This window comes from Lepisosteus platostomus, chromosome 2 (assembly GCF_059453375.1).
Source record: "Lepisosteus platostomus isolate fLepPlt1 chromosome 2, fLepPlt1.hap1, whole genome shotgun sequence".
NCBI classification, from domain to species: Eukaryota; Metazoa; Chordata; class Actinopteri; order Semionotiformes; family Lepisosteidae; genus Lepisosteus; species Lepisosteus platostomus.
In genome coordinates this window covers 71,288,927-71,311,323 of record NC_142612.1, presented here as the reverse complement: position 1 = coordinate 71,311,323, position 22,397 = coordinate 71,288,927, and the positions used below count along the sequence as shown (strand labels likewise).

Here is a 22,397-nt window from a genome sequence, read left to right as displayed (position 1 = left end):
CTTATATTAATTTATAAAATAATCTTATAATTAAGACATACAGTATTGTAATCTATTTTGAGCAAGATGATTTGACATGAAAGTGCAAGTCAGTTATTTACTGTAAACAGTATAATGTCACAGTTCAGCTTTCAAAACCTATTTCCTCAAAATCATTCCTTATATTTTAACCCATGTCTTGTAGTGGTGTATTCTTTAAAATTATTTTACATTGTATAGGAAGTAGTATAAAAGATTTAAAAAATGGTATAATTGGATTTGAGCAGTTTGTTGACCTTGCAGATTATGAACTGTTTTTTGTTCTGCTAGAAGCCACTTGGTAAATATGCATTTCAATCAGAAAAAAACATCTGCACACAAAAAAGTACATTGTAATACAGCTGTTATTCTCTCTTAACCCAGCACAGTCATTGACTCTTGTATGATATAATGCTGAAAGGGTGGACAGTTTAGATCAGGTATTAAAAGTTGGACGGTAGACTCTACAGCTTTGCCAACTAGGCAGGCCCAGGCTGTACTCCTTATCCAGGATTTGATTGCTGTCTCTCAGGTATCCCCCTACTCCCAGACACATAGCCAATAGCCAGAGAATTCAATAATAGAGAGTGTTGTCATGGTAACACCCTCATCTTGCCAAATAAGTACCAGTAAGCTGACCACAATTGTACCTTAAAAATGCTTTAGTTTGTGTTTGATTATGGTGTGAATAGCTTTATTCAAACCACAGTGAGAGAAGATTTTGGCTTTCTTCAATCAAATTGACAGGACAACACTTATAGTGTTTTGCTGGGTAAATTGTACTTGAATGCCTCTTTTCTTCAGACAATGTCCACTGAGACTGAGAGCTGTTGATTCCTTACTTCCTAAAAAAAACCCTGAAACCAGTAGACATCAGTTGTTACAGTATGTCGCTGTTTCCCAACCCTGGTATGGACTTTTCAGTTTTTCATTCCAACTGAAATTTAAAATATTTGGGTTTCTTAAATTCATTTATTGAATTATTAGCTTGATTAGACCTTTGAATCTGGTCTACCCTTAGTCTTTGGTCTTACAAATATTGTGCCAGGATATATTTTGATATATTGTTGCCAGGAAAATTAGTAAAAATAATTCTGCTCAGTCTGCCCTGTCCAATAAACCTGAATTGCTCCTCATTGTTAATTATGGGCAACACATTGTAATTAATATTCCTATAATACACACCCAAAATTTATGAAAGCCAAATTGCTTTCAATACTAAACATGAAGTTTAAATAAATGGGTAAGTTTAAATAATTGGGTGGCTCTGAAACACAGTTAAAAACTGTTAAAAAGTCCAAAAAGCTCAATTAAAATTAAAATCAGAATACACTGGGGTACTTCAAGACCAGGGTGGGGAACAATTGAGCTGTACTAAACTGCCTGTATTGCAGAATGTTGCACTCCCTGAATAGGTCTGATTTATTCTTTCAGGCTTTTATAGACTATATGTTCCCACTAAAAAAGTAGCTTTCCTCTCACAGTGATTGTATTTCAGATATGCCAACTTGCCTCATTATATACAGAATCTCTGTATGACCCATACAGTACTTGCATATTACATATTATACTTCTGTGAATGACTTCAGCACAGTGCAACATAAAATCTTTCTCTGTCAGTGTTTTATTGTGTTAATACTTTAAAAAAGATTTTTAATGCCACATTGTTTTCATTGAAGTATCATTGCATGCCTTAGCCGTCTTAGAAAAAATATCCTTTAAGAGAGTTATTCTTGAACAGGAAGTCAAAGTAGATTTGAGGTATTTCCAAAAAGCTGTTGAAACCATGGAAAACAACTGCCCATTTGAACTAATCTCTTTGAATGTGATGCACAGGCCTGTGTCTGATTTTATAAGAAGGGATGGTGTTGACAAAGCACAAGGATGTAAAAGGTAAATCCACATATAATCCTATTCCCTCAAAGAAAGTTTAATTGTGCTATAAAACCAAGCTTCAAACCACAACCAGGCCCTTCATATTTCTCCTACACACTGTAAAACCATTTCACAATTTCAAAAGAAAAGTCTTGGTTTAACAAATGAATTAATCAGTAGATACACCAACGAATGCTGAACGTTTGAATCACTTCTAGTAGCCTATCATTATGACGATGTCAGGTGTGAAGCTACATTAATTATGCTTAATTGTGACAGGGACGTCTTCAAACAGCAACACACTTAATGTCAGCACAATATGTTTGCTGATGGCTTTCCTAAGAATGTCTTTTTTTGATACACCCTCATTGCACTGGCCCCTATCGTTCTGCCAAACGGCAAGTTCACATTAAAGAAGTTAGGAGTTTTCTATAGCTTGGCTTTAGCCTTTAGCAAATACAGTCTCAAACATTCATAACAATATACCTTTCCATAACTACAGGAAACCTTGGTGACCAAACGAGAAAGAGTACATACAGTTAATCTACTAAGGGTTTTTAACCTAAAGGCAGAAAAAAAAAGCATTTGAGAGGGTCTTTTCTCAAATACACAAATACTCAAAATACACAAAAGCTCCATAATTACACCATTGCATCACCCCTGTCTAGATTTCAACGTTTCCAACATCCGCATGTTGTGCCTAATGTAAGTTTGTAACTGTGGTGCTGCCACAGTGGAAATTTCCAGTAATGTCTCCTCTCATTACAATGTGTCATGTTTATAGCATAAGGAAGCTGCAAATAATTTGGCTACCATGTAAATACAGTCTCTCAGAAACCAAAACAAAAATGAACCTACCACAGTATTTGGTGTCGAAAATAGGCTGACTGTGTTCTCAAATGTAATAATTATTATAGTAAAGACAAATGTATGAGCTTCCATGCACTGTATAGTTTATTTAATGAAACATCAAACAAAGTAGTAGAAAGCTCTATCATTCTTGTACAATAAACTTACTGTAGATCATGTGTCTATTGCATTACAACGTGTCACCACTTTATTTTTTTCAGTTCAGATACTGTACATATGAACTTAAAGCTAAGCACATTAAATCAAATAGCTATGGCTGGTCACCTTAGGCTTAGCACATACAGTATTTACATTAAGCATGTTGCAGAATGCTATTTCTGAACTTAGCACAAGCACAAAAGCCTTATGTTAGAACAGCAACAGCAAATTAGACACATAATGTTGCTTTCTGTGTAATTGATATATAGTTCAGTTCAGTTTATTGTGATATGCACAAGTGCAATAAAATGCCTTATTTGCATGTATGCTCCAATACAAAGACATTAAGGAAACACCAAAAAACATAAACACAGAACAGCGGCAGCAACAACAACAAGTTAAATAACATACATCTTAGAAAAAAAAACACCAGTGTGAGCCAGTGGTAGATGCAGAGTTCAGTAATCTGACAGCTTGTGGGAACAAACTGTCTCTGAATCTGGAAGTTTGTGCCTTTATGCTCCGGTAACGCTCCTGTTGCTACTTTCCACAAAAGTGTGGTCTGCTTGGAGATCTCAAGCTTTCTAACACTATGGATAGACACCAACTCGAAAAAATGAAAATTGTGATTTCACTGCAGCAAATCCTGTGCCTGATGCCTGCACTCTCATCGATACTCCGATACAGTATGTGTTTTACCCAGCCTGTCAGCCCCTGCCACATATGTGTGTACTGGGAGCCCACATACTGTAGAAGTTGTGATCAAGTAACATAGCATGATTTTAAGCTGGTAACATCCAGGTTATAAATACCTTTGTCATACACTGAGAGGATAATTTTACTAAATGAGACATTGAATATATACTGTTTATTGGAGATTTATTTACAAATATTATTTTACAATTTTAAATTTATTTATAATATTTTTAAACTTCAGGTAACGGTAATAAAGCAGTGTTTGTCAAAAACATATACACTTGACAGTTAAAGCAACAATGACTGCTTATGTAATACCATAGAACTGCATTTAAATCATGGTGTATTCAGATAACTGCAATTACGGCAGTTTATTACATGCCTAATGAAAGCATTGGAAGCACAAATTATCATTCTAGGAATCCATCAGAATAACTAAACACAGAATACAGCTTAAGTCATCAGTAAACCTTTGTTTATATTTGCTTCATATTAGTATTTTAAAACACAGCACAGTAAGACATCAAAATATTCCTTAGGAAAAAAAAGGAATTCATTTGATCATCAAGGATTCGGTTACCTCCTGATATTAAAAAAATTGTAAAGAAAATTCCATATTGTATTTTAGCAGCTAACCCAGAGAATTATTTTGGGCTTATTCCAATCCTCTGCTTAACATGAAGCACCTGACCAGCAGATGTTGTTTTGCTCGGGTTTGATCTCTATTTGAGTATTTTTTCTAGCTGACTGAGGTAAATTCACCTTAAAAGATCTTCCCTATTTTGCTCTTGGATATACATAGGTCAAATCTTTGCCATACTGTAGATCTCTTGGCTGATGTGCTGCATTTATTGCTGAACCTTCAATGCAGACAGCCTGCTGGCTTGAAGGTCTATTTAAAAAGACAGTTCTGAGAACTCTAAGTACAGTATATGTTTTCTAGCACTCATTCTTCTGAGACAGGATTTTACAGTGATTGCCACTGTGGCATGCTGATGCTATAGACTTTGAATTCATATCTGCTCCAGGGGCGCCGTATTAATGGCTGACCCTGTGCTCCAAACCCAAGCTTTTCTCTCCCCGTCTGTGTGCCTGTGTGTCTCATGGAGAGCAAGCTGGGATATGCGAAAAGACAAATTATAATGCACAAAATTGTATATAAAGTGATCTTATATCTATATATTCATCACATCACTCCTGTCTTATAGTCTATGCACTGGTTTCTTCTCAGGTATAGAGTTGATTTTAAATTCATGATTACATTCAAGGCTGCACATGGCTTGGTCCCCCAAATAACTAGCTTATATCTTGTTAATGCACTTTCATCTTTGCAAACTATGCTTAGCTTTTTATGGTTTATTATGTGATCCCACTGGTTATTTACACTCTTTGGGGGACACAGCCTTTTGTTGCTAAAGCCTAAAACTATGGACGACTATTCAAAAAGAAAATATGGACTCAGTCATATAGGGTGATTTTAAGTTTTAAGTTAACTTTTAAGCATTGCTAACCACTGTACCACCATGTAGCCCTTAAAATGTATCATGTCTATTGAAAAGGTGCCACTATAATAAAACAACTATATTATATAGAGCCAAAGATCTAATTAAATAGACAGATTGGCAGAGAGAGCTAGAGTTAACAACAACAACATCAGTCACTGCTTGTTCAGGTCACTCTTTCTACCATACTTAGAGTACAACAAAGACTTGCTGTTTGAAAAACCGCTAATAGTTCTGACTACTACATGTTAGATCCCATATTTGTTAAGCGCACGTAAGGAAAGAAAGTTCAATGGTCAAATCCTAATTTAATGTTTAGTAGGGAACCTTCATCTTAATATTTGCTACTCACTAAAGTGTGAAACAAAAGTAAGAGGCAGTAGCAAATTGTGTAGTGTGACAGCCTGAAGTTGACATTTAAGGGATATTAGCTGAGCTAAGAACAATTTAAAACAAGAAGAAAGTCATGGTGTCAGTAGGATTATATTTTTTATCACCAGATGGCAGTGTTTACCCATAGTTTGTGCTTGAAATAGCCACAGATTAAATTTAAACAAGGAAAATGTCTGGGTTACTATTTCACTGTACTAAAGGAAATCACCCCTAAATTCTCCAGTGATACAGTGAAGGATCTAATTTACACTATAGCAGAAATACAATTTTTCTTTCTCATGAGTTTTTCTCCTTTTAGGGATAAATACAGTACAGAAGGCTTTCCAAAATTATACATATCATTATCCACTTTTATAAGCTTGTTTCTTTAGTCTGTTACACTCATCACAAACATCCTTCACAAGGACTGTACATTTCAGGTTAATCTTTAAATCTGTCTGTATGTTAACATTTCAAAATACATAAGAAAATTGGTAGGGAACTGCAATGATAATCTGTAGAGAATACCAAGAATTACGTGTGCAGAGCAAGATTTCTGACAACATCTGAAAAACAAATGTTAGTCAAACATCATTTTGCACTATACTTAATCAAATTAATTTATATGCACTCACGTAATGATGCATGTCAAAGTAAAAACACAGGAATAACACCTGGATATCCTGAATACTCCTTTACTCTATGCTGCTATTGTACATTACTCAATTTCAAATTCAGCCTTGTTGTAATTTGCTTTCACATGAAATCAGGGCTTATCAGGGCTGAAATGGATATGAATTACATCTGATAATCAAGAGCTTTTCATGGGCTAGTCAGTTGAAGTTAATTATAACTAGCCATTAGTTCTATCCAAATGATACTGTATTACTGAACACATTCCATCCATCAAACCTGAAAAGATTTACAGTACTTTTGTTCCACATACCAATTTAAGATTTTTTTCAATGCTATCCTGAAAATGACTTTTTTTACAAGTCTTATTCTCTGATATCATTGTTAAATGGTAATGTCCTTTTGTATCTCTTATAAGATTTTAAAAACTTTATTAGTTCTCCCTTAATCCATTTTGTTCTGTTCAGCCTTTCCTTATAGGCCACATCCTCACGCACTCATTATAAAGCTAATCTCTCAGATATTTCTGAAGATTCAATAAGCTTTTTGAGCCCAAAAATGGGTCACAGGTGAATTTTCACATTTTACGTCACTAAAATGCTCTTATAGCCTTTTGCATTTTCTTTAAAATTTAAAAAGTAAGCATTTTACATTAAGGAGGCCCGTTTATGAAGCATTACTAATTGTTCTGAAACTGGACAGATGGAAACACAGCATTCACAGTTCATGCAATGAGTCATCAATTCTGAAGACAGGTAATAATAATAATTGCTTACACTTACAGTATATAGCGCTTTTCTGGACACTCCACTCAAAGCGCTTTACAGGTAATGGGGACTCCCCTCCACCACCACCAATGTGCAGCATCCACCTGGATGATGCGACGGCAGCCATAGTGCGCCAGAACGCTCACCACACATCAGCTATCAGTGGGGAGGAGAGCAGAGTAATGAAGCCAATTTATAGATGGCTTCATTCTATAAATGTCTACCTCTAGTAGAGGTAACCAGTTTGATAATGTAGATACACTAGGATAAACATTAAAGATGGCATCTTGCATGCTTTTTGCAGTTTCAGCATACTCAGGCCCTAACATATATCACATTGTGGCCTAAGTGTTTTGTTATTTTTTATACAGAATAACCCCATCTCATGTGAATCTTGTACCGAATATTGACAGTGAACAAAATCTCTTACTCCCATTCTTATTCCCGTTCTGAAATAAAGAGCTCAAAGATTCTATTCAACTTATTAGTATTGGTTGAACAGGTTCATGTGCGGATTCACACTACCAGTGACTCAACTGATTTAATTTCAGGAATCTGACGTTTATGTTGCCCCAGTGGTAGAGGAAACAAAATTGCAAAAGAAACTGCAGTGCTTATTTTCTTGAACATTACTTAAGTAACCAGAGGGAACAATTTTAAATTTAATGTGTCCTGGCATTGCACAGCTTCGGTTCCTGTTGTAAATGTATGTAGTCATTTTATTATAAAAGAAATATGGCTGAAACATTTTAGTGGCACAGTATTAGGACATTTATCCTTGTGTGCTTTTCTCAGTTCATTTAAAAATGTGAAAAACTAAATAGTGCTATCTGAGGACAACCAAATTAAATTAAATCGGTTTGTGCTGTTCATGACTATAGGATTACATTACAGCATAGAGCCTGCCAAAATTTCTTTGCTGCTCTGCTCTGCACTGAGTTTGGAGAATGTTCTTCTCTTGTGATTTACAACATGGGATTACTGGGTGAATTAAAGAAGTTGTTTATTACCCTACCTATAAAAAACCCTTTAGCTTTATCCATTTCTTTGACTACTCTACTGCGGTTTCCATGAAAATGCAAAACGAATATTCCTAAAGCACTTTATTATGGTGAAAAAATGTTTCTTGGAAAAGTATAACAGTCATTCTGTCTTCTGCAATGACAAATGTGACAAAAAAAAAACAAAATGAGGAGGATGTCTCCTTCTTTTGGGTTTCATTTCAAGGTTTTAAACTTCAGGCATGCAGTTCAGTAATTCTTGACGTGATCCCAGTTTGTAATCAGCATAAATGCCATTCCTTTTCATTCCGTATCCTCCTTCTATCAAAATCTCCACAAGGATTTGCTTCAAACAGAAAATGAGAACACCTCAGTTTCCTTAAAGGCGTAAGGTAATCCACCGGGCAATGGAGTGGCTAAACAAAAGGAAATCTACTAAGAACAGCATTCATCAGAAACTCAGGCTCCCAGAACACAAACAAAAAAGCAATGGGTTTTTTCGGGTCATTTTTCATTACCTGATCTTGTCCCTAATGCCGAGCTTTAAAGTTTAAAACAACAATTAATAGTTTACCAGATTATGCAGTGAATTGATTTTTTTTTTATTCCACGTCTGTTTACCCAGTGCAGTTTGTAATATTTCATTTGGAATTTGGCTGGTTGCCTGTGTAAACGGAGTGCGATGAGCTCTCAAAATAGCCCCATGACCTACTTTCTAAGAGGGCTCTAAGGCACTGTTTAAAATCACATCATAAATGAGACCTTGAAGTTATTTAGTTACCGTTTGGAAAATCTGATTTGAAAATTGACCCCCACCACTACCACAGCCACTGCACACACAAACCTCCTGTAGAGTTTCGGTGGAAGCAGAAAAATGCGAGGAAGTCTGATACTCAGAGGGGCTTGTATATTTTATATTTTCTTAACAACGTATTTGCTAATTTAAATGTATGCAGGGGTGGAACTTTATATGCATTGCTAAGTATTGAGACCTGAATTCTACTACAGAACAAGATATTGATCAGATTGGCTTATCAGATTCTGTTAGCTACAGTAATTGTGAGGTGCAGTGGCTTCAGTAACAAACCATGTAACTATGATGCATCTAGTGTAGAAGGTTCAAGAAATTAGACCATAAAGGTTCACGCACCATGTCATGCACAGATGTTCTGTTTAATTCACATTTACATTATCTGTGACAATGACAGATGCAAATGTAGGCAACTAGATGTGCTAATTTGAAGCTAATATTTAACAAGTAACAAGCAGCGCTGCTACTGTGACATGCTAAAATACACTGTATAACAAGTAGAGTCATTGTAACAGGGGAAGAGTGAGCTCTCTAGAAGATAGGCTGCCAAGATTACACCAAAAGGTTGATATGTCAAAACTTGCAAGTGAACTGCTTTCAAACTGATGAGTCAGTTTGTAAATGGACATGCAGGTTTACAGCTATTCACCCAGGTTCAGTGGTTATAAGTTTGTCATCACTGCAGATTTATTGTCTCAATATACTACATTATCCTTGTGCCTGGAAATGTTGATAATATCTGAAGAACACAAGAAAAGATGGAAGCAAGAGGACATTCAGCTCAGTTTTCTCATCTGGTAATTTAATTGCTATGTGGAGCTCTAATTTCTTCCAACTTTTGATGCTGAATTTATTAAACCGAATAAGCTTTAGTGTTGGTAAAGTACTATACAACATGGCTTATTTTTTTTTCTTCACACACACAGAAATGCTAGAAAAGAGCTACATTCTACTTTTAAGATGATACAAAGGAATTGAGAATGACGCTTAAGATGTGTGCTTCTAGTCTCATTCTGCACATAAAAAGCATTGGGAATACTTTTGAAAATGCTCTGATTGCACAAGACTTTCAGAACATCATTGGAACAGAGTTACTGAACAAAAGAGCCTTTTATCACAATATTTTGTCTATTATTTTAAATTGTTATATTATGTTTTGACCATGAATAAGCATGTACAATACAGCATTTGAAATATAGATGTTGTATTGTGTGTGAAGAACAGAACTGCTTCTTCTTTCTGAGAATGTCTTGAAATTATGATGGTATTTGAAGTCATCTGGTACTGTAACTTATTTGTATCCTCTGGGAGTAGCTCTGTAGAGAAAGCTGAATGTCCCTGAAATGTAAGTCTTATTTACTGCAAAACTGCCGATGGTATAAAAGTACAAAGCTCTTTTAATATGTGGTAAAGTCTCACTGGGCATAGGATCTGACTTTCACAACATATTACTCATGTGTAAAGAACAGCTTCACAATATAATGGTTTTCTCATCTTTAAAGTAACAGTGGTACCCTCAACAAACCATGTAACAGTGTTTACTGCCTTTCTATTTGTATGTGCACTAAACTTCACCACTCTACAGTGCCATTTTATGCACTAGGTATATGTGACAGCTATGAAAGATTTATGGGTTTGAGTACTAATTAGTTCTTCATCTAATCCAATGCTACAGGAGACAGAACTGTGATATGGCTACTCCTTCCACAATTTTGCAGTATTTGTATGATTTTGCTTTCGCCGTCACCTGAAAGGGCGCTCATTCTAGGATATCTACTGAATCTATTAAACCGGGACCCTGAGAATACTAGTGATTCTTATTTCTCAAACAGACAGCATACTTTGCTACAGACCTGTGTCCTGCAAGATGAATGACTTTAGCCCCAGAATCCCACCACACTGGGTTATCTTTGTCAGAATCACATTACTGCCTCATGAAACATGCACTGCCCACATGGGTAGCTTTCTCTGAAATAGTGAAGGATGGATCATAGCTCTGATTCATTCACCTTTTTTTTAAATTAAAGGCATCGCAGCACTTATTAAGAAACGGCTGGAAAAATTCTGCTGAATGAAGCCTGAAGCTGAAATAGAATAGAGCAGCACTCAGTGACGTCAACAGGGAATTGTTGTCAGCAATATCGCTTAATAACTTTCACTAGCCACAGTATACTGCCAAGAAATACTGGGTTGAATGAGAGAACATAAATGTGGAAGCCTGACAAACCCAAAGTTAATTATTCAACCTTTATAAATTTAGTTCTCTTTTTTCAGTGCACCTTATGTTGCATATGGAACAGAAAAGTACTTATGTTGCCCCTGAAAAGATACTTCAGATTAATGCATTTAGCATTCATATTACACAATTGTAGAAAAAACAAATAGGTAAGCCTCTTTTCCAGAGTTTTATGTGCAAGAAGGTTCAAGAAGATATGCCATGAAGAGTGTATATAAAAAAGTATAAGGTTCATATAATGCCTTGCAAAAGTTTTCCAAACATTCCTATTGTGTACCATTTTGTGAAATTACAAAATGTCTCACACTTGATTTCTCACCATTTATATTTTATTCAAAGTGAAGTAAAATAAGTCACAGTAAATGGCAGCCAAAACTAAAATGAAAAAAAAAAAAATCCATTATGTGAAAAAATGAAATACATACTGTACATTGCATAAATATTCAGACCCGTAAACTCAATAATTGGTGGAAGTACCTTTGGCAGCAATTTCAGCCTCAAGACATTTTGGTTAAATCTCAACCAACTTTCTACCCTGGCATCTGGTCTCTAGAATGATAAAGCAATGTGTCATAGATAATGTTCTAGAAATCCCAACATTCCCAGAAACAACTACAGTCTGTAAGTAATACCTCTCAGAATTCACATTTGGCATCCTTCAAGAAGGGCATGCAGCACTCTCTTTCAAATAATGGGTCTACACCATCATTTAAAAAAGTAATCTAGTTCCCATGGCAACTAGTATTATAAAAAATGAAGCCAATCAAGGAGATCTCCAAACCTCCACCCACAGCAATGTGTAAAAACACAACCTTAGACTTATCCTTTATTGTAGTATGAACAATTTGATGATTTCAGACATGTTCTAGTCATGAAAAGCATGAAAAGGCATAATTTATTTTTTTAAGTTGAATGACTGTGAATGCTTTAAGGAGTGCTAACTACTGGACTCTCTCATAATGGCCTCTTTACATCTTTACACTATTTAGCCCTGGATTTCTTATCAAACATGGCAACATTGATTTCTTTGTGATGTGGACAAACATCTTGCCCATTAAAATTAATTACAATGAATTGCTTACACAGGACTAGCATCCTATTCGAAACAGTGAGACAGTGGGAGAAACAGTGAGAGACTTAACATCCCTGCTCTTGCAATATTGTAATTGGAGCTTTAAAACCAAGTAAACTATGCCTCAGTATAATGACTTATACCAAGAATGGCACCCCCTTCAGTACAGTGTTCCATGTCATCCTACCGGAGTATTGGTTTGTGCGTTCTTGTCCAGAGGGGCAGAGCACCAACTACTGAATACTACCCACATGACTCAAAGCTGCAAGAAGGTCTCCGTCTCAGTATTGACTAAGTCTAAGCTTGATTAGCTTCTGAGATCTGACAAGATCAGGCTATGCAGTGGCATACGACAAAGCAAGGATCAAAGAACAACAGACTGATTTGATGAGCAGTTTCTGTTCTTACAGAATGAGATCTATTGATGACCTAGTATTTAGAAGTGAAAAGCAGAAATATAAAAAATAAATTAAATCAACATTTGCCTTCAGGCAGCTCTTGTGTAACAAATATCCTTTTGTTCCATCATTTGAATAGCACTGAATCAGACTTGAACTCGGGTTATTTTAAGGGAATCTTAGAAATTTGTGTGACAGTTTAAAAATAAAAAATATGGAATATGTCAAGGTGTCTGGAGTGCACATACAGTACATATTTCTTCACCTGTGGTATTAAGTGATTGCCTGAATTGAGGTTTATACAAACAGGGTTCCCCACAGCCAGCCATCTATTACACAGATGTAATCATATTACATAGATGATTACATAGATGTAATCATTTATTACACAGATGTTTTTTTTAATCTTCTATATCTGTTTTATTAAGAAATATTATTTAAAATGAACTTCTGGTCCTGTCAATAGGTATCCAGGTCCTAAAATGTAACTAATATTTTAACAAGGTTCCTGTTAGAAACAGCTGCAATTGTTACAGAATCTCATTAAAATGCTCCACACTAACATAGCTGCAATTCAATAACAAAAAGAAACATTTTGTTGCAGTTCAACAAAGGATAAAGTGAGATGTCTGGATTTTGCTATATTAATTAAATGGAATTTCTGTAATGACTGTAAATGTAAAGGGACAGCATCATTAGCAATAGTGCTGTGATATTCAGGGTTAAAAACAACAGAACCGATGTGATGAGCAGTTCCTGTGCTTATGAATGTGTAAAAAGACATTTTATTGGCCTTTCAAAAGCATTGGGAGCTAATAGTACTTATCCTGAAAGAAAACAATTTCAATTATAGGGTTCTGGGAATAGTTGTCTCTTCAAACCTAATGGAAACCTTTTGTACACTGTACTAGCAGCCAGCAATGTTGTAATCTTAAAAGTTTACATAGATATTTCTGGTTTTTCTAAATATTACACAAAGTACTGTGTTTCCGTACTGTGAAAGCTTTACAAGAGCACAGAAAAGCTATGCAATGTATTTTAATTGAAAATCTTATGTCAGAAATCACAAGAAAGTGTGCACGAGCAATAACTGGATAATTTATCAGATTGTCACTGGAAACAGCAAAGCAAACAGTGCAAGCTAATTTAGGTACAGCTACATAACTTTTATAAGTTATAAAAAGCTTTTATAAGTTTTTTTTTTTTAACTTTTATAAGTCCTTGTGTTGGGCCTACCTTTTAGGGAGCTTGTTAAACTTCAATTCAGCTATTCAGCCATCATGTGATCACCATACAGAATGCCTGTACACAGTTAGATAAGCATTCCTCCAGATGTTTGGTGATGTGCCATTTTGCCTGTTTGTAATTGCTGTATCTATTGGCATTTTCTTTTCTGGAAACTTCTAAGAACTTTGAAATTGAAATAAGAAGATATTGTGCTTTTTTTTAAGTGCATTAAATCGCTTTGCCCTGTCTAATTGTTTCAGTGTCTTTTTCAATATTTTTTTCCATGTAGCACAGACGTATGAAGGACTGCTATATTACTTTAAAAAAATAGTTTTCTCAAATTACCTGTGTGCTAATACACTACAATAACACAAATATAGTTACTACTATATATAGTTACTATATAGTTATTACTGTTTGTCTTCTTAATGACTCAAATTCTGTTGGTTATAAACAATTTATAGTATTACACAGAATCTATGACATGTACAGTATAAACTGTTTTCAGGGTGCTTGATGGAAATAATTAAAATAATTGCACCAGGGAAAGATTAATGCTATAAGCAGAGTATACAGTACAACAATGAGGATAATGGCCACATTTTGCAGATACTGAAGTAAGACATGTGATTATGGTATTCTTAATAATTTGTTGTAGCAATCCTTTGTAAATCATGTTAAGTAATAATGTCCACAGTATGTCCATTGAATTGAAGGACCCCAGGCAATATATTAAAAATATACTATAGGGTGTTGGTTTTAATAATGGTTTTTCACATTCAATATATTTTTGTTAAACAGAAAGAAACAGTGGGAGTTCAATTTGTTAGTAAGACCATCCTATAATATCTTGGAAGCTGGTCAGATAGTGATAAACACCACGATGGCTACAGGAATTAGGAATTCAGCCTCAGGGAAGATTTTTTTAGTCTAGTTTTTAAAGTAGCATACTGTCTTTGCAACTTGTTTACAGCTTTGTGGACTAACTTTGCCAAATAGTTTGTGGGATCAAAATGTTAAATCTGTGCCAAGAAAAACAAATGCCCTTTAGTTTTTAATAAGGATGGTGCATTCGGGGAAATCAGTTTGGCAGTCTAGAATTATTTTAGTCTGATTTCTGTCAGTCTGATTTTGCAGGAAAAAACGGAGACAATCTGGGCCACCTCTTTCAGTTCCGAGATGAAGAAGGGGAATTATGGGGAGGGAGAGGGAATGGTGTTAATAATTGCAGTTGCGAGTTAAGGACCAAGTTCCTCAACTCAGTTGACTTGGCAGAGCCTCCCAGCATTTTACGAATGTCACAGCAAGAACCAGGCTGCTGCCAAGAACACACTGTACTCTGGATCCCTCCCAAGTATTACTATGTAAGCCACTGCAGCACCAACACTTCTCTGGCATAGCTGAGGCTGGAAGATCAACTCCAGCCATGGCAAGTCTCCCGGGAGTCTAGCAGCTGCTGAGCTTTTATGCAATGTAACCTCGCCTCCCATCTCAGCGAGCCTAGTCTTCAGATTTGCAGATGTTGCTCATGGCCCTCTTTGTATGGCCAGCTGCGTATCGATCCATTCTATTTCTTTTCAAGCCACGTGAGTCTTAAACTCCACTGCTTGAAGTCTGAGTGTCAGAACGTCTGTGCCTCCCTGTCTGAAGTCTGTGTAATTAAACACAATTTTTAATTAGCTTAAATGTACAAAAAGTAGCAATACAATAAGAAACTACATTATTCAAAACAACAGTGCAAATCTTAATATAACCATGGCAGACTAATCAAAACAATATTATGGCCCCACTATATAAAGAATTAGGTTTTATAGTGTAGAATGGGAAAGTAACTGTTGACACAACCCCCAAATTATTCAATTAACTTTCATGTTAACAGTGAAGAACTGTCAAAGTATATTTCTGATGCTGAAAATGAGAAGCCAATTTTCATCATAACGGAGACCACCAAAGAGTATCATATTATACAGCCCAAAAAAGTATGTTTTTAAAAGGCTGACATGGACTCTGTCAATTCCAACTCTGTTCAAATTTGCAAAACTACAGAAAAGCAGACTTATTACCTAAATACAGTAAGTGTGAATGGCCTTTTTTGTGTTTGGTCCGCAAAACGTCAGTTTCATTATATAGTATATAATAATACAATGCATTGCATTAGAATATTTTTCTTAAAATTAACTATGGGGCATAACATTATAACAAATATCTTAAAATAAGAATGGGAATTTGAAATTTATTTCAGTACATGCTCTATATCTTATTTTACATAGTTCATGTGGTAAGGTTTTTTTTTCTACTTTTTCTATACACTACTGGGTATTGCATGAATGATTCATTTGCCAAACAAAATGCAAAATGCAAGTTTGGCACTAATAAGAACAAATTCCACACGTGTTCTACTTGGAGAGCCTTCTAATTCACTGTGATGGTGCCAGTCTGGGGCTCACAAAACTGCATTCCTTTGCGTGTATTTCAACTCTACTGTTCTTTTACATAGATACCAACATATTCTGTTGGTATCTAAAAATATTTTTTGCAAATTTGCAAAGTTTTGTTATTAATAATATTAATATATCAATATTAATATATAAACAAATATTAATTTGTTATAAATAACACAACTTTTCATTGCACTGATGATGTTTTTACTGATTCAAATGGCAGACAGGTTAAGCACAAGAAAAGGAAAACCATGCAATAAAACGCTTTAACATATGCTTAGAAACAGTTTAGTAATAACTTTTTATTCGGAGGCATAAACTGACTACTGTGATTTAAAGCTAATAACTGAATAAGTACAGTAGATACACAATACACAACTATATAGTACTTTGCATTGTTGTATTGCAAATTGCAAAAAAAATATTTAATATTTTTAGATTGTCAGTAATTTTCAACACAGAATTGGCATCAAACCTCCTGTAAAAGGTCACTTGTACTAGTATCACATTGCATGTATTTGCTTGTATTTACTCTACCTGTAATTCTAACTCTTCATTTCCGTTTCTATAATCATTAACATTAATTGAGTTGTGTTTTACCTGAACCCTATTTTTATGAATGAGAATTTTGACACTTGTTCTCTGGATTAACCACAGTACGAATAATATCACATTTTAAAAAGTCTGTCACTACAATGTACCATAGCTCATTAATCCATAGTAGCGTTTATGATATTCACTGTATAAAAAAGCATATTAGAGAAATTACATCTGCTTCCACAGTCTAAGTAATTGTCTGGTCCTTATGTATTTATTCATTCAAATGTATTTATTGAAAATGCCTGCTTACAGTCCATTATTTCATTAATCTTTTTTATGTCTATAACATTTGTTCAGAAAGTAATTTTAATGAGATCTTTATTATTATTAGAAAATATTTAGAGCATGACAAACATCCTTATTTTCTTCTTATTTTCTACGACCAATTCAATTGTATATATTTCCTACTTCTTTCACAGAAGAGTGTGTTTTTTCTGTGAAATTTCAGAGTAGCAATATATTAAAAAGTATTACATAAAATATGAATGCTTTTTTTTGGTTGCTTTTTTTGACACGTCAATGTTGTTTTAAAATGTTTTGAAGGATTGTTTACAGAAGAGGCTGAAACAGCTAAATTAGGAGAGGATGTGGGCCATGGTACATCGAAGTTTGCCAGATTCCACTTTCTTTTTTTTCCCTTAGTAAACTATTTATACTGGCTGTTCTGAACGTTTTTGAGTCAAATCTTCCATGCTTCCCACAGCCTTAACCTTGGCTTAACTTTTCTGAATTACTTTGGCTTGAACAATTTGGCTATAACAAGTTGCCGAAAGAAGAAACATCACTGAAAAGTTTCATGTAAGCACACAGTAGCATTTTTTGATCATCTTTATATTCTATGCATCTTGCTCAATAACTATGGAATTCTATTTTAGAAAAACACTAAAAACAGCCTACATAAATTTCTTATTTATTTCAAATATCGATTGCAAGTTCTAACATTTAAAGTGTATTGTGCTTCTTTTCAACTATCCATACAGCACCACACCACAAGTAAGGGTATGATGAACTGAAAATGATAATAGTTCTTTTTTTTATAGTATACAATACGTACAATATCAACCTGGGTGACACATGATAGTTATTGCACGTCACTTGCTGTGTTATACAGCAGATCAGGAAGAAATGTGAAATTAAGGAGGAAATTTAGCTAGATCAGATAGAGCAAGGCAAATTTAGCAAGGAGTTCAGATTAACCACACTGCTCATTAAAACAGTGCAACAGGATCTTTAACTGCTAAGTGGTTTTGATCTAAAGGACAGCATCTCCTATAGTGACACTGGTCAACATGAATGGACATGAGATCAAAACTACACTATTTACAGCATAAACTGGATTTTCCTCTAAAAGGATGCCAGCACACATCTTGGAGAATGAGAAAGCACATACTGTATTTCCATCAAGACTGCCATTGCCAATTGAGAAGTCTTTTGTCTCTCTTCTTATGAGAACAATTAAATCAGCTCTTCAGCACCTGTTTTCAACACAAAGCTAACAAACATCTTAAATATAATTTCCAATGAAAAAAAAAATATAATTCAGATTTTACATAACTGCAGCTACGTGCATGGCTCCTACTCAATAAAACGCTACAGTGATTGGAATGTGCATAACTGTACTCCAATCCAACATGTGTAAACAAATATTTAGGTATTACGATTGTCTTTTTCAGTTTTAAAATCAATTAGAAAATGTCTTTACTAGTACTGATAAAGAAGAATGAAAATGATGAGTGTGGCAAGGGAAAAAGAAAACAATGTGTGCTTTCTACTGAAATAACACCAAAAGTTGCACTGTCATACAGAAGCAACAGCCGCACTAGCTGTAACAAGCATAAATTAACAGGAAAAAGTTTGATTCTTCGAAGACTCTGGCGGAAATAGACAATTCAGTTTCAAGAATATATATAATAGCTTTGTGTATTACCAAGTTCTTTAATGTTTGAGCACTGATGGACGGAGTGCCTCCATTTTGTGTGACTTCGCAATATATTTTCATGTGTCTTGTAAAACATATCCTCAGGAGGAAACGAAGTACCACACAAGAACCTACACCAACATGGGGAGACCATACAGATTCCACACAAACCAGAGCCCCAAGTTGGAACAGAACTCCAAACCTGGGGTGAAGTTGTTCATGCCACCATTAACATAAACATTTGACTAATGTTTCTACAGTAAACACTTAGCTCTGGCGGGCCGGTTTGTCTGTGAATGTTTGTCTGCCTAAAGTGGATCAATCTAACAGCTTTTAACAAGCTAAACCAGCTGGTTACTGGCTAAAGTGGATCAATCTAACAGCTTCTTTCTGAGCCCTAGAAAACATGCAAATCCTGTACACCAGCATTCCATGCCCAGACCTCAACACCCCTGGATTACAGTGTGTGAATGGTAGTCAAACTTGAAAAGTACTTACTTAAAAGATTCACTAACAAAAGGCTTGGATATGAGCTTGCTTACAGAGCATATGAATCATAAATAAAAAAGCACTCTTGTTGAAAAAGTGTAAAAAAAAAACTCGTGAGGAATGAAAAAAACTTCAAGCACATCAAGAGACACAAGGGGTTATTTTAAGTCTCTGAAACATTTTCTAAGTTGTGGTTTTAAGCATGACTCACTGTGTGTGTTTATGATCCATTACTGCTGCCTAAGTTGAACTACTCAGAAAGAAGCAAATAGCCCATAAAATCTTTGGAAATCTTTCTGCGAAAAATACATTCTCCTATATCATTATGTATGAAAATAAATATATATATATACAGTAACATTTTATAGGCAGTGTATAGTATGCAACATTACAAACTCTTAACAGGAAATCTTATTTCAATTTCCAGAACCTTATTGTGTGTATTTCTTTTTCGCATTTCTATGAATTGGAGCTGAAAAAGCTCTGGGGAAATAAGATTTACAGTATATATTTACGTTCTCTGACTTACAGTGTTGAAAACGTACAGTGACAGCAGGACCAAGGCAAGGCTATGTCAGAAAAACCATATATAAACAATTAAAACCAAAAATGGCAACTGATACAATATCCATTTGCTTTGCAGATATCAAGGTAACATTTAAGATCAGGAGATTGCAATTTCAATTTAGAACTAACTGAAATCTATTAATAAACTGTCAGTAAGCTCATAGAAGGCTGTGTAGGACTGAATGAATGTCAGATTGTCACCATATACAAATGTTTTATTAATGCAAATCTGAGTCTTCATAATGTGGTTGTTGTGTCAAAGAGAGACAGAAGTGGGGTAAGAGGGACATGGAGGCTATGTTTACTTCAGATATGCAAGTGGCATCAGTTCTGCATAATGGCAAGTGTTTTTGTTGAGTATAGTGTTTTTTTTTTCCTGTTTTGTGTCCATTGTTCTCTCCTTTTACCATGAGGCCTTCCTGCTGCCTTAGTGCGAACATTAGAGCAGACAGCAACCTGCACGACACACTCCTTCACTAGGCCCCCGTCCATGATCACACTGTCAGAGATGACCCAGCAGTGTGGGGGTGCCGAGCAGGCTGGGGCCTGACCTGGAAGCATGGGACAGAGAGGAAAGACAAAGGAGCAAGGAAGGGGCAGTGCAGCATGACACCTGGTCATCTGCATGTATGACCATCACGGTCCCGCACAGGGCTCGTGCCCTCTCCGCTCCACCCCTCCGGTTCGTCCCGTAACACCTGGTCGCGAACACCACAGGGAACCAGTCGAGTGAGCTAAAGGAGACCTCACCCAACCTGGGCGGCTGAGGTCCCTGCTACGCGCAGGGAGGGTGATGACGTCACTGTGCCCAAACTAGCTCCACTACACATGCAGATTCTGCAAGTAGCCCCCAGGTGCCCATGTCCTTGGGATTCAGCTCATGTGAGCTGGTCAAAGAAATATAAGCCTTGGCCAATGGAGTCTAGAGGCCCTGAGCACTCTGTCCTCCTCTGCACTGTTTTGTTGAACATGACCGGGGTGGGGGAGGTCAAATAGAACATATTGTTTGGGAGTGCAGAGAAAACTGAAGAACTGCACAGCACGGTGTTTTCTTTCAATCCTTGGTGTGGCAGGAGGAGCCACGTCTGGATGGCCAGACTGCTCTGATTTTGAAGTGGTAGTGGCGGAGGACTGTTTTATTGTGTGGATTGCAACGTGCAGGCGATGGAGAGAGACAAGACTGCAGCCCGAAAGACATGGGGGATTTCTATTTCCTCTTCTCATTAAACGGGGACTGCAGAGATCGTGTTTGATTTTTTTTGCATGACCCTTCTGGATATCTTCTTTTGTGTGTTTTGGTCTTTTCCGTTGAGAGACCTAGACACTTACTGTAGTTCCAAATGGCACGTAAAATTAAACTAATTTGTAAACTACGTGTCCTGTGCTGGTCTGTGGGTGCACTGGCTGCTTTGGGGACCCAACGGCCTGTGCAGAATAAGGTTCCTAGCTCTTTTAAACTTTTCAAGTCGTAAAGTTGGCTACAAGACCCACAAATTTTCCCTGCTATGAGAAGTGACGCATTTGTAAGATATCATTTTCAACACCTGAAATGCTACCAGTTACGCATTATAGACATCCAAACTTAAAATCCGTTTTATTTATAATGAAAGAGATTTTTGTGAAATTATTTGGACTGTGCTGTGTTTGATGTCATTCTTATATTATTATTTAAGTTGGATTTGTTTCCTTTCATTTGGAAAAGAAATAAAGGGTGAACTGAAGTGAAAAAATATTTTGAGAAAAGCGATATGTTATTTTATATCTATTTTAATCAGAGTGTGATAGGCCCGGCAATTTACTAGGAGTTGTGAAACTGAATGCTAAGTGATCAGGGATGGGGAGTCTGGCAATTTAAATGATAACTATTGCTGATCAATCCACTGTGCCAGCTTAACTAGTTTGCTTTTAAGGAACTTAATGTTCTATAATATGAACAAATAAATGCACAATGGTTGCTAGGAAACTGTTGCTGGGATTACTGAAGTACATGAAGCCAAAAATGAACATTGACCTCACAGTGAAAGCATGCAAAAAAAAAAACTGTTAAAAGAGTAAATTTGCCAACAGTGAATATTTAACCTTAAATTTACTTTGCAGATACAGTATAGCCTTCCTTAAAATTATTTTTCTGCATTTTTTGGAAAGAACACCTTTATTTTGAAAATTAAATAATCTACAGTGAATTAAGGTGTCTCCATAATAGGTTTTAGAATATTTTACAAAATGCTAGTATATGTTCTAAGTCCTCATTCAGTTAATTACAAAGAAAAGTAAGATTACAAGTTTAATAAGAATGTGCAAATGATGAAATAATGTTACACAAAAAGAGTTTTATCATTTTTAAAAGTAGGACAGCTCTTTAATACAAGCGTTTTACCCTTGGGTAATGCTGAGCATTGTACCTCTTAAGCTAATCATTTTATTACTGAAACTTATTAGAGGTTATGAATTTCATATGCAAATCTAATCAATATAAGATATAAAGCACCCAGAAAGAAATATTCCTCTGTTACAAAAACATACTTAGAGATGTTATCCAGATCCTCCTAGCCATGGACTGAATCGTTAAGCCTAACCTCATTAACGCTTTTTGATAAAGGACACTTCCTAACATGAAAATCAAAGGAACTTGAAGTCTATTCTCATAACATTCATTTTTCCCAAATTGGCTAAGTTTCACTGACAAATTAATGATGACCCCAAAAAGGTAAATTTCCCAGAATTTTAATTAACTAATGTATGTCTGATCAGTGTGACTGAAACCAT

At 35.6% G+C, this 22,397-nt stretch overlaps 1 long non-coding RNA gene across 1 annotated transcript in view; it reads left to right on the top strand.

Annotated features, from left to right (window-relative positions):
• Window positions 1-8,609: 8,609 nt before the first annotated feature.
• Window positions 8,610-22,397, top strand: part of LOC148677004 (uncharacterized) — a 56,852-nt gene continuing 43,064 nt past the window's right edge. Inside the window, exon 1 of the long non-coding RNA XR_015929514.1 lies at window positions 8,610-9,480. This is a non-coding gene — a long non-coding RNA (uncharacterized LOC148677004). The remainder of the gene's footprint in view (window positions 9,481-22,397) is intronic.